This window comes from Eriocheir sinensis, chromosome 17, assembly GCF_024679095.1.
Source record: "Eriocheir sinensis breed Jianghai 21 chromosome 17, ASM2467909v1, whole genome shotgun sequence".
In the NCBI taxonomy this organism is placed as follows: Eukaryota; Metazoa; Arthropoda; class Malacostraca; order Decapoda; family Varunidae; genus Eriocheir; species Eriocheir sinensis.
In genome coordinates, this window is record NC_066525.1 from 20412649 (window position 1) to 20428251 (window position 15603).

Consider the following 15603-nt stretch of genomic DNA (forward strand, 5'->3'; position numbering starts at 1 on the left):
AACCATGAGCGCATCCATGCACGCTTTTTGGCTTGTTTAGCTCGTCTAAGTCTCACAATACACAGTATTAGGTTCAGAGCAGCGTATCTTTGCCGCAGCGTGGACTCCATGTTTGTTTACATTCCCATGGTCTGTGCCGACGGAAAGTTTCAGACGAAACACCGTTTGTGTGTGACAGGCCGCAGCCAAGATATCGACGATTTTCAGAAAAACGACGGAAAAAGTTGACGGAAAAAGTGCTAGTGTGACACCGCCTTTAGGTTGCTCCTGAGTGACGTCACGGTTAGACTGTGACGTCATGCTTTCCTATTGGCCAGCAGCTCACTCAGGGACGACTGCTATTGGTCAAGATTTTCTCATAGCAACATTATAATAAAAAAAAAAATTCACGCCGCCACACTGCAGTGTTGCCAGATTGGGCTACTTATCGCAAATTGGGCTACTTTTGGGAACGAAAAAACATGTTTTATATGACGTGTCAGAGGTGACTTCCCAAATGCATATTTTCCCATAGGGTTATAGTCCCGCTTCATGGTTCGCGCATCGCGCCAAGTCCGAACGAAATACCCATGAACGGGGATGACTGTATATATATATATATATATATATATATATATATATATATATATATATATATATATATATATATATGTCACTTACTCTACGATCTTATCCAAACGTACTTACATTTATAACTCTCTCTCTCTCTCTCTTTTGTGTGTGTGAGCGGGCGGGAACTTACGCGTTGCCAATCAGAATGCTAGATATTATAGCACATTATGCTATATTGACCCTATTACCAGAAAGGTTGTGGCTCATCATGTACTTATATAAATATTATAATTCTGCTAAATAATGAATTTTTAAATTGTAAATCGCATAAATAGCCTTTCATTTGTTCTTAATTGACCGCAATTATGGCTTTAGCATCATGCGCTGAAAATCAGCGCTCTTGACAACACTGAACTGAACAAAACAAATCCAACATTTTCCCGCCTAAACTGCCTCACTCGGGACTTCGTGTTGAGCGGCCAACAACAGATTTCTCCCTGTTTTGTCTCGTTACCGGGTTTTCCTCTCCCTCTGTTGTGCATTAAGAGATATTGAAGACCCTGCTCATGGACCAAAGGACAGTGAAATCACCGCAAACAAGGTAAGAATGTGGGTTGTGGGATTGTGGCCGGGTGTACCTACATTTGACTCGCCTTGAATGCAGTGATGTTAGGGAAACAGCTGGGTTTTATTTTACAGTATGACAATGCACAAGACTGTAGTTACATCATCTACATACTACTGTACGTGTAGTACCTATATATAGCAGGGTACAGTTCCAGTTTAACTACTTATTCACTTCTACATTGGAGACCTACCTCAAAGGGTAAGACTCCTTATGCTGAACATTTTGAACCGCACATATGTCGCAAATGTATAGCAACGCCGCCAGCGATTTTTTTATATTTAACTGTTTATTTGTGAATGCTATCATGGGCGCCCCCCTTGTACCCCCTCAGGATAACCTAACCTAACCTGACCCCAAATTGGCCAGTTGGAAATAATTTCTTGGATGTATCCCAAATTAACTGCTGTGCTTTAGTCTAGCTGTGCAAGTTGCCTGAATGTCTTAAAAACAAGACGAAACATAATGTAACCTAAACTAACCTGGGTATTTATCCCACTGAGGTCCACCCTGTTGCGTATTGATTTTCTTATCATCTTTATAATCCTCTCATTGAGTAGAACAATTTCTTCTAAGTAATCATCCGTCGTAAACTAGTAATAAGCGAGACACAATATTTAAAAATATTTATAGTTATGTGTGTGAGAAGACGCGCCATTATGGCTGTCTAGGAGTCTCTTGGCTGCTGCGTCCCTTCCTCACATGACACTGGGCCTGTGCGAACTCTTGCGAGAAATTCCTAGATTCCTTCAACCAATCACCGCCCCTTTTTTTATTTCTATCAGCCAGTGACATCATGTCTAGCATCTTCATTCCATCCCGCTTCATTTTCAAATTCAGTTCCGCTATACGGCTTCCTTGTGTGCCAAATGTCCTAGCTCCGCCTCGTATCTCCAGTGATGAGGACTATGATTCAGACGATTGAGGTGAGCCAGGTTAGGATACAAAACGTTAAGTTAGGTTACGTTACGTTAGTCAAGGTTCAGTTAGGTTTAGTTAGGTTAGGTTGTGTTTGGTGTTTGTTTATTAGTTTCTCATTCAAGAAATTCAGGATGCAATGGTTATTAATGTTTTTCATGTGACTGCAATATTAATTTCTGCCGAGAATCATTGGTTTCCACTCCCTCACCTCCGGAGGTAATAGCAATAAAACTAATGATTTCCGACAAAAATCAACATTGGAATCACATGTAAAACCCTAATAACCATTGCATTCTGAAATTCTTTAGTGAAAAAGACAGGGTGGACCTCAGTGGGATAATTACCCTAACCTGACCTAACTTAACCTAACTGGGGGATCCCAAGAAGCTATTTCCGACTGGTAAATGCAACTGATAATGAGAATTAAATGATCAGAATGTTTAAATCCACTGGTAATGTATTGTTATAAACTGCCATTAATAATACCTTTTTTCATAGTCTCCATGTCTGATTTTTGTCTTGATGACGCTTAAGTTCTCTAAGAAACAATGGGTAAACCATAAGGTACTATAGGTTCCTGCCGGAGGTCAATTATATGGGAGACTGAACATATTCTATTGCAATAAGCATGAAATTAATATTTCCAGGATGTGGAAAAGATCGGTGTGGCTGGAGGGCAGAAAAGAAGAGGAGTGTGTGGTACCATCTACCTGGATAGTTGAAGGCAGCCAGATTTTATATTGGCCATCAAAAGTTGATCCTCACAATGCCTTAACTAGTCGAGAAGACCCAGACCCCAAATCATGGAGAAAATTTCCATTGATAAAAGTAAAAATAGCTTCTGGTAAGTAATACATACTGTATTGACCACAACTGTAAAGCATTGGTAACTGTACTTCATCGGTTCCTTAGCCAAAATTTTATATGAAGTACTACAGTACGCCATCAGTAACGAAGAGGTTAAGGCAGATCGAAGAGATCCTCCCTTATCTGGAAACTCTGCATATCCAATCCAACAAGTCTCTGGCCCCATTAATCCAAATACAGGAGGGATTATTGTAATCACTTTCAGTTGTCTTAATTTCTTCCCTCCGTAAATTATATGATCTGTCATTTTTCGCAATAGGGTTAATACACCTGAGGAGTAACACTTTTAAGGGTTTGGAAGTTTAAAAAGTTATTGAGTCATGTTTGCAGTGAAAACCTGAAATAGACAAGCATTTAAATGGGTTTCAGACAGTTACGAGGAATGTGAGCAGTACCAGCTGACATCAGCAGTAGACAGTGACAGAAGCAGCAGTTACCTGGATGGGGAGGATGGTTTGACCTTGCGTGGTAGTAAGAAACGTATGAAGAAAGCTCTGCCAAAGGACTTTATTAGCAGTCAGGATTTGGATTGTCCACGTAAGTCTGTATTCAGTTACTGACATTTGCAAGCATGTATAAGGTTTTTCTAGACAAAAATATGTACCTACATACATACACTATCTTCTACTCATGCTCATCCCTATACTGTCCAAACCCCTTATGCAAGAGTTAACCAGCATCTTCACTCTTTCACCCCTCACGCTGGTAAACTCTGGAACAATCTTCCTTCATCTGTATTTCCTCCTGCCTACGACTTGAACTCTTTCAAGAGGAGGGTATCAGGACATCTCTCCTCCCGAATTTGACCTTGCTTTTGGACACCTCTTTTGTTTCTTTTTTAGGAGCAGCGAGTAGTGGGCTTTTTTTTATTATTGTTTTCTTTTTTGTGTGCCCTTGAGCTGCCTCCTGTGCTCCTGTCATGCACAATCACTCTACTGCTATGCTCTAGTGTCAGTCCCCTTCCCTTAACTGCCTCCTTCACACTATCAATCCATCCTTTTCTCGGCCACCTTCTCAGATTCCCACCCCTCCCGTTTGAACGTACTATCTTCTTCACCAACCTGTCATCCTCCATTCTTTCAACATGACCAAACCATCTCAGCACACATTGCTTTGCTCTTCCTGCCAAATCTTGCTTTATTATAGGTTTGTAGTAGATAAGCATATTTGAATTATTAGATATCACCATAGTAAATTTTGTTTTGTTAACAGCTATTATTTTTTCACAGACTTTGCCTCAGGGCCATCTTTACAAGTAACAGTTGCTCCCCCCCCACCACAAAAGGTTGTCCCATACAACCATCAACACAAAGACTTGCCAAGTGCAGCAAGAAAAAAATCTGAAAAGACATAATTCTGACAGGTAAGATGTAGCTGTATTCTACAACTAATTGCTTTATGTGATCATGACCTGATGTAGAGAAACGAATGCAGTCCATGTGCAGTAAAGGGTCATATTACTGTATTTCTTATATAGGATGAGGTCATCTATGATGTGATCTCAATCTGAGATGAATATAGTATGACAAAATGTAGCTGTGAATCTATCTATCTATATATTGAGGCTGTTTCCCCCGTAAAAGGAGTGACTCCACTCTCTCCAAAACCACAAATCTCCTGAACTGTGGCCCCATCACCGGATGCAGTTTAATGTCCGACCAGGATAATTACTAATATTTCCTATTACATATATTTCACAGATGTGAAAGTAACCGGCAAAAGAAGAGTAGTTACCAACAGCAAGATGAAGGCAGTCAGCCTGATACCCTACACGGCAGTTTGGACCTTCATGACAACCACAGCCTAAGGAACAGATCTGACCGACAGACGAGACATGACAGCAGTGACCAACAAAGCAGACATGACAGCAGCGATTGACACAACAGACATGACAGCAGCGATTACACAGCAGACATGACAGCAGTGACCGACACAGCAGACATGACAGCAGTGACCAACACAGCAGACGTGACAGCAGTGACCAACACAAAAGACATGACAGTCGTGGCCGATGCAGCAGACTTGACAGCAGTGACCGACACAACAGACATGACAGTCATGACCGACACAACAGACATGACAGCAGTGACTGACGCAGCAGGCATGACAGTCATGACCGACACAAGACATGACAGTCGTGACCGACATGACAGCAGTGACCGACGCAGCAGGCATGACAGTCGTGACCGACACAACAGACATGACAACAGTGACCAACGCAGCAGATATGACAGCAGTGACCAACAACGGAGCGATTGGATTCAGAATCTGTCTAGTGAAGACCTTGATGATGTTCACCCCTTGAACCAAGGAGAAAACTGTCAGAGTGGATTTCCTATGGATTGGGCAAGTAAGTTGAAAAGTTTTTGTGCACTGAGTAGTGCTCAAGTGTTTTAAACAATGAACAGTGTAGTGCTTTTAATTAGGTGTTCCAATTCTTCTTGTATGAATATATTGTAAATGTACTGAGTTATGTTGTCCTAACAGTTTTACGTCCTTTCTGGTTGCATTCATTGTGATCACAATTTTTGGTAACCTGACATTACAGTGAGTGTACCAAAGTCCTGCTGTCTTTCACTTAGTGGCACCACTCATCATCTACCTGCAGGTTCCAAAGATTACACAAGTGTCCTATACCATGTACTTACAGCATCATGCCTGATTGTAATTTACAATGCTATGATTTTCACAATGTATACTGTAAATACTTTTTTTTAATCTGTCCAAAAGTATAAAAATTAATGGAGATGTAGCAACAATGTAACATGCCAGGGCTTTGGAAAGTATTACAATACTGAAAGTCTAAATATTATTGTTCAGCTTCCATGTAATTACTGCAAAAATCATTATCAATAGATTATTATTGGATTTGTGTTGTGATTTGTAAAGGAGTTATGATATTAAGTTAATAAATTATTAGCATTAATCTGTATAATATAGGTACTACTTCATATAAATATTTGGTGGAGAGTGGATTGTTGATTTGTGTGGGTATGTGTAAGTAGGAAGATTCAATAAGTAAGAGTGTAGCTCTAAATAATTTCCACACCATAATTAATATGGTTCACTCACTCAGATTCACCACATTTGGATAACAATATCTGAGGAGGATTGAAATATTGCCTGTTCTAAAATGCCAAGTGTATGTTAAAACTTCTTTTCCTCACTATTTTTTCCAGAATTCCAGAGGCGAGTCATTCATTTGTTGCTGGATATGTGGACCTCTTTACATATTCTTACTGACTCTACACCAAGTGACAATGATATATCAATTCAACAGCTGGACTCTATGGAGGATGCAGAGGCATTTGAAAATGAATTGTGAACACCCTCTTTTTGCAAAGAAATGACAGAAAAATTTGTCCACATAGGTGGAATTTCAGTGAAGGATATGATATCAAAGGTATTGTGCAGCATTATGTCGAAGAAGTTGATGTGTAAGTACAACATGTATGGACAACGGGGCAAAGTAGCTTTTAAAAATACAAGATTGAAGTGTCATCGCAGACTGTTTTGAAGAAATTCAGAGATGTGAGTTTAACAGAAATACACATGATTGCAACACAATTGTGTAATGCCCCAAAAATGAAGTAAAGTGGAAACTAAATCATGTAGGGTAGTGGGCAAATAGTGTTGCTGGGTCAGGGGATACCATAAAATCAGGTAACTTCAGACATTTTTTAGGGTTTTGGCCTATAAATTCTTGTAGAACTACACTATTTGAAACCTGTCCTTACTGTGAAAACTGTTCTATGATCTGTCCAACAGTTTGGTTAGACTCAGGAAAACTGTTGATACCCACATTTTTATTCCTGGTACGGTGTGCAAAAAAATGTAGCAACAAGATATGTGTATTCTCAAAGCATGAACAGAAATTTGTATTAGTAATTAAGAGCCACACCTGTAATATCAAGGCATACTGTGTAGAACAGTCCTTGAGTTAGGGCTGAGGAGGTAAAACTAAAATCTGAAATCTGACTCCTTTATTTTGAAATAACTGCCACAAAATGGTTGTTGATAATGAAACTGGCTTTATAATGCTACCAAGAACTCAGCTGGAGTCGGAGTCATGGTAACTTTACTGCCTCCTGCCTCCTTTCACCCACTATTGCTGTGACTTGACTGCAGGCCTGCCATGGATAACAGCAAATTGTGAAAATGATGATGTACAGTATTGTATTGTGGCTTTTCTTTCTCCTGATGGATATAAAATTTACATAGTATTATATTGTATTGTGGCTTTTCTTTCTCCTGATGGATATTAAATTTACATAGTATAATATTATGTCTCATTGCAATACATACTGCAATGCTGTAGTGCTTGATGTTAATTTTCTGTATTGATTATTTTCTTGTTTATCAGCAATGCATACCCTATATTGTTTAAAGATGTAAATGTCATTGTAGGATGTGTGTATTTGCATTCCTAAAATCCTGTGCTTAATACATTCACTTCAAGATATTCATGTATGTATTCCTTCCCAATGGGCACGGCACGTGAATTCAATGTGGATTATTCATGGATTTCTGGTGAAATCTTGAGTACGCAAGTATTCACTAAATTTCCACGTCTTTTCCACATGGATAACTGGTTACCAGATTCACGTGAATAACTGGAAAAAGAAATCACGTGATTTCTTTAGTAATTTTATACACGCATAAATCTGGTACTTGAATTCACGTGATAATACATTACTAAAAATGGCATTCTGGGCGTTAATTATATACTTTTGTTAACATTAAATTTAAAATAAAATAGTAAAAATAAGGTCAGTCCAGAACATTATACATCCACCTTGATTAATTTTAGTTGTTATATTTCATCTGTAGCCTACTAATGATAATCCATATATTCGCAACCTTCATACATATATATAGGCTACAAAATTTTGAGCTGCCCGCTAAATCAAATAGTCTACCCGGCCGCCAGGCAATGCACCATGCAGTCACTGAAACACGGAGATTAAATTGAGTATTCATCTCTCTATCTCTCTCTCTCTCTCTCTCTCTGATGTATTTATTTTCTTTACATCAATAAATTATTTTAATTTGAATTTTTCTCTATTGTTGTCCGTAAATGCTGGCAAACCACAAAGTAATCATATTATGTATTATGAAATAGATTTCAGGGTAGCATTGTTGGAATATATTAAGGAATTATCACCATAGTAAGCTAAAATAATAGGGCGAGGGAGTTTGCGCAACGCGCTGCTCGGATGGTCTGCCATGTACGTGCCAGCCTCGGCCGTTGGCGCGAAAACTGTGGGAAAGACAGGGACACTTCAGGAAGTCTCAGGCTGTTTTGGAGCCTTTCGTGGCTGTGCTAGCAAATAGCAGGTATGTAGTGATGTATTCAAGTGTGAGGATTACCTGTGGGCAAAGTGTAGGATGTCAGTGGAGTGTACAAGGAAAGGAAGAGCGTGATTGGAGAGTGTGTTGGACAAGAATTTTTAGGCGGCAGTGAATCTAGTCCTAGATCGAGTGTTTCTTCATCTGCTCTAGGGGCTATGTGAGTTGCAGCGGCTGTGCAAGAAAGACGCCTGTCTGCCCTACGGTAGTGATAGGTGTGCTCGTCACCTCTTATCCAGAGATGACCCTACCGGGGTGGAGTGGAGTGGGGTGGGGCCTGAGTGGAGTGGTTCTTACCTGGTTGGGCTCCCGAGGGAACCCCACAATGGCTAGCACGCCAGCCCGGAAATTTTTTAAAAGAAAAGAGGACTATAAACTGAAGAAATGGCTGGAAAGTGTGCTATACACCCAAAGTATGTACAAACATTTGTAGTACCAATACGAACACTCAAACACTGATGGTCTGAGTTTGTAAAAAATTCTCAATGATTTGGTAAAAAATCTAAGCCCTTTTTTTAAAAAAAAGTTCCCAGGTGGGTAGGTATCAGAGCCGGCGTGTGCCCCAACTCTATGCCTCAAAATGCCTTAACAATTTATAAAATAAAAATTCCGGAGGGGGCTCACAGCGCCCAATTCTCAATCAGCTGGTAAAAAAATTAAGGAGACTTTTTTCAAGGCAAGGAGGGCCCAGTCAGGGAAGGATCAGGGAGCCGTGCATGGGCTTCCTGCGTTCACTTTTGTCCACGCAGGTTCCCCCCCTCCCACACACACACACACACACACACACACACACACACACACAATTTCAGGCTTCAGTTTTCTGGATCCGTCTCTGGTTTGTATTGTGTCAATCATCGAGTGGCTTAAAATTACCTAAATGTCACCATGATACCTAACTAGTTGCACATGAAACAAAAATTCAAAAGATGCCACTATAAAAAAAAATGGGGCTATGAAAACCCTGCCCGCACCACAAACGGGCAGCTATTTTCATCAGATATTGATGTACATTTTTTCATAAATTTGGCCATTTTTTCCATCGCAATTATTTTCATTTTCCTCCCTCCTAACCTAACTAAAACGGTAATTTTTTACTTTAGCTACACCAGCAGAATAAACTATTTACGGCTTCATATTATAGTTGAGGGAGGTCTATAAATGTCCCTCAACTATAATATGAACCCGCAGATAGGAAAACGTAGGTATTTTATTTTATTTTTTTTTTTTTTTTTTTTTGTAAAGGTCCAGTATAACTCCGGCGCCTTAATTTTGGTCTATTTTCTTCCAAAACCTCACATAAGCCATGTATTCAAATATAAATAAGCGTTGTTCATTACCCCAAAACCGTGGTAAGACGCCCAGGTAGGCGAGTGATATGTGGCGTTAGGTTATGTGCACCCGACTACCCCTTGATGTTAGTTTAGTGTTCCTAATGCTCCCCCGACATGCTCTTTTTTAATACTTTAGCTGGCGGCCTTGTGCCTCGCATGTCGGGGGGGGGAGGGGTCAAAAGGAACGCTAAACTAACATCAAGGGATAGTCGGGTGCACATAACCTAACGCCACATATCACTCGCCTACCTGGCCGTCTTGCCACGGTTTTGGGGTAATGAACAACGCTTATTTATATTTGAATACATGGCCGAAGCTCTTTTGTCATTAAGACACCCATTTATTAAACAGGTCTAACACCTCTACACTCGAGAACTACCTCATTAATATTACCAAACATTTCACCATTCACTTTAACTTTCAGAATCTCATCTTTATTTTTCAGTTTCTTATTTAAAAACTCATAATCACTTATCTACAATATTTTTCTCAAACTTCTTTTTTTCCTGCCTTCTTATATTGACATATTAATCTCTCTTCCTTTTGTACTCATTCCATAAATCTCCACTACTGTTCCTTGTCCATTTATGCTATGCCCACTCCTTAACTTGCATGGCTTCTGCACACTTTGTTATACCACTCTTCTCTTGATGTGTGTGTGTGTGTGTATTTTATTTTTCTTGTAATTGGGAAGTTATTTAGCATCCTCAGTTATGTATTATTTTTTCTTATAGGATTTCAGAAGCGAGTGTTACAACTTCTGCTGGACATCAGGAAAACTGTTTCGGATACGAGCACATGTGGTGGTAAACCAGCTGACACAGCTTGTACTCTTACAATCAAACGGAATAATTCCCTGGAAGAAGTGCAGAATCTAGAGGATGAATTGGTTAATCCCAGTTATTTCATGGAAGTGTGCAACCAGTGCGTCCGCATAGGTGGCTATAATAAGAGAGATATGGTCTCTAATTTGATGTGCAGGTTTATGAACAACATCCTCATGTGTCAGTATAACATGCTTGGTCAGAGAGGCAAGTTGTCTTTTAGAAAAACAAAGTTATACAATGTGATTCAGGAGAGCATGCTTAAAAAGTTCTCAGATTCAAATGTGACAGAAATACAAATGATAGTTGCAGCAAAATTGCGTAATGCTCCAAAATTGAAAAATGAAAATTAGCTGATGTAAAATGGTACTTACAATCAGTTAAGATCTGCAAGAATGTTAAAACAAACCAATCTTTGTCTCATGCATGACCTTGGTGAAGTAAAGTATTTTCATACCAAGACGAACTGCAATAGCGCAGTGAAAATTCTAGTCATACTCACCACCAGGAGTCTAACCCGGGTCTCTTGAGTGAGAGCCAGACAGCAAGACCACTACACCACTGTGGTGTAGGGGTCTTGCTGCCTGGCTCTCACTCAAGAGACCCGGGTTCGACTTCTGGTGGCAGTGGGTATGACTAGATAAAGTATTTTCATTTTGTATGTTACTAAAAAAATGCGGGTAAATTTATCTCATGACTGATTGTACACAGATGACCTCATATATTGTAACTATGTGTCTCTTAAAGAAGCTCTTTTTCTATCAGAATGACAAAATTTATTGATGTGTAAACAGTATAAGGGGGGATGTTAGAGAAGCTTAAGAATGAAAGAACCAGGACCGCCGAGAACCGAACCTCAGACAAGCTGTTCCCGCCACCACGCTAACCTGGTCCTGGTTCTTTCAACTTGTCGTTATGGGATTCAAGCTTAAGAATGGTTTTAAGCGCCTATCACACTGGGCACTTTTTCCTCCGACCTCCTACCTCCGACCTCCGATTTCAGGCGGTACCGCCGACACCTGCTAGCACACTCGCTTGTTTACATCCTACCTCCAGCTCCAGCAGCAATGGCCAACCTGTTCCAGCTACTGCCCTCCAACTCGAGTAATATTGTCGTCGCAGCACTGCTATACGAGCGATTTCATCTTCAAGACAAGAAGAAGAAACGGGCGTGGAGACGGCAGTGGCTTGCAAGGAGAGAGAGCCATGTGAGTTTGTTATTGTTTGGTTCCCCGCGAAGTCAACTGAAAGCCTATGTTCTTACACCATAAAGTTGTGTTTTGTTTGTAATACTGTCTATTTATGTTCCATATGTTACTCCAAAATGTGCAATAAATACATTAACCATGGCAAATAGTTTATTTTTTTCAGTAATGTTTACAGGATGTCATTTGACTCGGTAGTTTCTTCCGCCTTCCTTCGACTTTTTCCCGAATGGTACGGGCTGCAAATTTGCTCCGACAGTCGGCGGAAAAAGTGCTGGAGGTAGGCGGTACCGCCGATTTGTCGGAGGTCGGAGGAAAAAGTGCCCAGTGTGATAGGCGCTTTAAGATGTGGAGAGAGACTTACTGCTGTAAAATTTGAACCGATTGGGATATTACCTCATGATATTTATGTGAGATGATATTAATGATCTCAGATTATAAAAGCAAACTAGTATTATTAACAGTGATTTATTTTGTAATTTAGTAATAGATATAACATTTTAATTTATAATTTTGCTTTTGCCTACCACTTAGGTTCCCATGTATTTTTACGTAAATGAAAAAGTATGGAGCTACACAAGTATCAATTCACAAAATGCTTAATTTCATTGACAACTGTGGTCTGTATTGTTTTAAGCATATTGTGTACTTGTGGCAGGCCTGGTATTCTTTGCATATATTCCCCCTGGGGCTACATAGATGCTAGAATGTAGCCCTCTCCATGTCGGCTGTGTGCCGTAAGAGGCGACTGATTCTGGCCCTGGGTGGGGATCTCTTTTACTAGTCCATAGCAGGTCTTTTTACCGCTTGACATATTTTCCCTTCTCATTTCCCTTTGCTTTCTGTCCATTTTCTTTTACGTTCTCTTACTTTTCCGAGTGGTGGGCTGACTCTTTGTCAGAGTGAGGGTTGGTGTCCTTTACTTCCCATAGCCATTTCTGTCTTTCTCTTGTTCTATATACCTCTACTGTTTAGGGTGACACTAGGCTGGGGATCTGCCCATTCTTCTCTACCTTTTATAGTCCCACTTGTGGCACATGCCCAGGGATAATGCTAGGCACAAGTGCCATGGGAACCAATTTATTGAGTCGTGGCCCGGGATGGCGGATGGTCACCCTCACAGTTCAAGGGTGGTTTCTGCTGTTCTGGACCATGGCATGGGGAGGTAATGCATAGGAGCAGGTGTCAGGCTATGGATGGATTGTGGCTAAACAAAGTTTTAATTTTTTGTATTACTGGGATCATCCATTTATATATTGCAGTTATTCTTCATTCAAGTCAGATATCTTGAAAGCCTTTATATATAAAAATGCAAGCACTAACTTTTTTTTTTCATATAATATGGAAATTATTTTGGTTTTGATATTTTTACAAGGATGAAGATTATTAAATTTATGAAAAAGTGTAAGACTGAAGAATATATATATACACACTTTCTGTATTACTTGTATTTTTTACATGCCTACCTTGTATTCTGAAATTGCACAGTACTATGGTTGCATTCAACAAGTGTGAAGGCTGCATTATCGTGCTCTACCAGCCTGCCTGTCAACAATGTGCGGTCTCGTAAAGGATATGTTTCTGTTTATAATAGCCTATTCGACTATAGCTTACGTAAATGATACAGAAACATATACTGAGAGACTGGATGCACTGATGACATGCAGATTACCAGAGCACGATAATGCAGCCTTCAAACTTGTTGGAATCAACTACAAAAGCTCAGATAATTCACGGATAAATAAACACATGGATTATTCCACCAGATATTACCGTGTATTACACGTGAATTTGTACACGTGTATTCCACGTGTTCATTTTCACGTGAATTCGATTTTGCATTTTCCATCAAATATCCATGAGTAATCCACGTGCAGGATCCACGTGTATTCCACGTGAATTACGTGACATTTGCCCACTGGGTTGTACTACCATCATAGTATAGTGCCATACTATATTATGCGTTGTAGTACTTATAAGGAATACATACAAATATCCTGCAGTACGTGGATGTATATATTCCTATTCAATACAAGATTTTAAAAATCCAGATATACAAATCCTACCTTGGAATTTATATCTTTAATACAGGACATGCATTGCCGATAAGCTAGGAAATTATCGTATTAATACAGAAATTACCTTGGAAATTACACGAGTAATTCAAGTGTTTTGGTCACGTCAAACACTCGTGTTCACGACACGTAAAACTCACGTGAAAATTTTTCGTGAATTTCACGTGTCAAAACCACGTGAATTCCATTTTGCGTTTTAGATCAGTTTTTCTCGTGATATTCACGTGTCATATTCACGTGAATTTGATCAGATTTATCCGAGTTTTGCCCACTGGGTCATTACCTACCTTATGAAACATCAGTATCTCTTCATATATCTTTTCTACAAACCTTCAACAGTCATGGAAACGCTTTGAAAATCCAATTCAAGGACTTTTTTTTTACTCTTGAAAACAGTGGATAATGTTTACGAAAGCGCGTTGCCTCCTCTGGTGCTGGCCGCGGCGACTCAGCAGCGGGTGTTGCGAGAAGTACCTCCTCGCTGAAATAAGTCACATATACATGAGCGGGGGGTCCAGCCCCCCTGGTTAGAAGGGGGGGTCGAGGGGGGCGCAGCCCCCCCGTTAGTAGGTCGTAAAGTTCGGTTGGAGTAGTTTAAATATGCTCCCCGACCCTAAGCCCTCTGCGAGCTATTTTGCGGCTGCGGCGGCTGCAGCGTCGCCGCGGCCAGCACCAGACGAGGCGACGCGTTTTCGTAAACATTATCCCTTATTTTCAAGAGAAAAAAAAAAGTCCTTGAATTGGATTTTCAATGCGTTTCCATGACTGTTGAAGGTTTGTAGAAAAGATATATGAAGAGATACTGATGTTTCATAAGGTAGATAATGAGATACTGCCACGGACCTAATACGAATCTTTACCAAAATGACTTCGGGCAGACGGCGTTTTGCACCGTCGGGCCGCCGCAACGTACAACACACGACGGCCCGCTGGAGGCCCGACGTACGTACTTGTGTTTGCTGGGTCTAACGCCTAACCTCGAGTTTCAGACACGCCCGCATAGCTTGTGAATGCATGGGCGTGGGACTTTTACGAGACCAGTCTGCCATGTGCCGAACCAACCACACCGAACCACCTGTTACACGTAATTTCCGCTTCCCTAACATCATTACCCTCCTGGGCACCTGAACGAAGGCCTATAGAATTCACGATATAATGGACGTGTCATGGAAATGATTATTTACATGGATATTACCTGATTAAAGATGACGTCGGCTGTGCCCCGCGGATTGCAATGTTGAGGCAATGGAGAGGCTGTATGGATGCGCGCGCACACCAGGGCTGCCATCCTCGCAGCAGAGAATTATCGTGCAGTGTACTCAAAATTATCGTATTTAAACCAAACTTATCGTACAGCCGGGGGCTCGGCGGAGTGTATCGGGAGGCCACCTTACCGGGGGGGAGTACAGGAGCCACGTTCTGGGGGGCCCGCAGACGCCGAGAACAAGGGCACATCGCGATATGGACAGAGAGCGTGGAGAGTAGACTTCTAGGGACCGGGAACGCGGTCGAAGGAGAGAGTTTGGGTTTATCAGTTAGGGCACGAGTTACTAGTGGTGTTTCGCAGGGAACAGTTGGCGGAAAACCAGTGTCATAAGCAGGCTGGGGATGACGCAAATTGAAGAATTGAAATTGAAGAAGACTACTCCAATCGGACGATGACGCTGAGGTCCTTCAGCAGGACTTACGTAGCCAGAGTCTTTACGCACTATCGGGGTGGATGTTCAACGAGCCACTCATAACGATGGGGTCGGCTTCTGCACTCAGTTGCTTGCTCACAAGAGAGAAAGATGGGGAGGGGAACAACGCGCATGTTACACAACTCATACAGGAACGAATGATCGAGCTCTCTGG

The 15603-nt window shown here is 40.8% G+C and overlaps 1 protein-coding gene and 1 long non-coding RNA gene across 6 annotated transcripts in view; one reads left to right on the forward strand and one right to left on the reverse strand.

The window, feature by feature from the left end:
• The window catches only part of LOC127000075 (uncharacterized), an 87080-nt gene extending 72047 nt beyond the window's left edge, over positions 1-15033 (reverse strand). For 4 of the 5 annotated variants that reach the window (XM_050863492.1, XM_050863493.1, XM_050863494.1 and 1 more), the window contains exon 1: positions 14945-15014. The gene's annotated coding sequence lies outside the window, so the exon portion shown is untranslated. Of the gene's footprint in view, positions 1-14944 lie in introns of all 5 variants that reach the window. The other variant, XM_050863495.1, reaches the window with a different exon arrangement.
• On the forward strand, positions 769-7937 carry LOC127000076 (uncharacterized). The gene is made up of 6 exons (XR_007753772.1): positions 769-1153; positions 2746-2942; positions 3335-3502; positions 4195-4328; positions 4666-5315; positions 6145-7937. It is a non-coding gene; the product is annotated as an uncharacterized LOC127000076 (long non-coding RNA).
• Positions 15034-15603: the final 570 nt, after the last annotated feature.